General features: G+C 41.8%; 1 protein-coding gene across 2 annotated transcripts in view; it reads left to right on the top strand.

Moving 5' to 3' along the window:
- Positions 1-498, top strand: part of fxyd3 (FXYD domain containing ion transport regulator 3) — a 15,745-nt gene that overhangs the window by 1,006 nt on the left and 14,241 nt on the right. The gene's annotated exons all lie outside the window — the stretch shown is intronic.

Genomic DNA, 498 nt, shown 5'->3' with positions numbered 1-498 from the left:
TGTGTGTGTGTGTGTGCGTGTGCGTGCGTTTGTAAAGGCCAATTGATAAGAGCAGTGGTGATAACAGTTTGCTACCATGTGGCACAAGGACAGATTGTGGCAAGGACAGATACAGGGGACTCAAATACTACTGTGCAATGTAAACTATTTTTTGTATGGACTAATTCTTTCAGCACTAATGTAAGGCAGGTTTCTAAATCATTGACACTGTTTATGGGCCACATGGAGGTGTATGGCAAAATGTCTTGATTAAGTGATTATAACAACATAGAGATGCAAACAATTTTTTTACATTACCAATGTGTTTCTGTTACAGATACAGACATGTGCATGGGTAGTCTGAATCCACACGTTCCACCTCCGGGATAGCTCCGTTTCTGCCGGATTTTACTCTTTTCGGCGGGGGGTCCGTTACGTTTCGCTTTCTTTGTGTTGGAATTTTAAACTTGGGTCAATTTATAAGGATTATGGTTAACTGCTCCTCAGATCTCTGCAGGG

This window comes from Etheostoma spectabile, chromosome 6 (genome assembly GCF_008692095.1).
Source record: "Etheostoma spectabile isolate EspeVRDwgs_2016 chromosome 6, UIUC_Espe_1.0, whole genome shotgun sequence".
Classification (NCBI taxonomy): Eukaryota; Metazoa; Chordata; class Actinopteri; order Perciformes; family Percidae; genus Etheostoma; species Etheostoma spectabile.
This window is presented reverse-complemented; position numbering and strand designations above follow the sequence as displayed.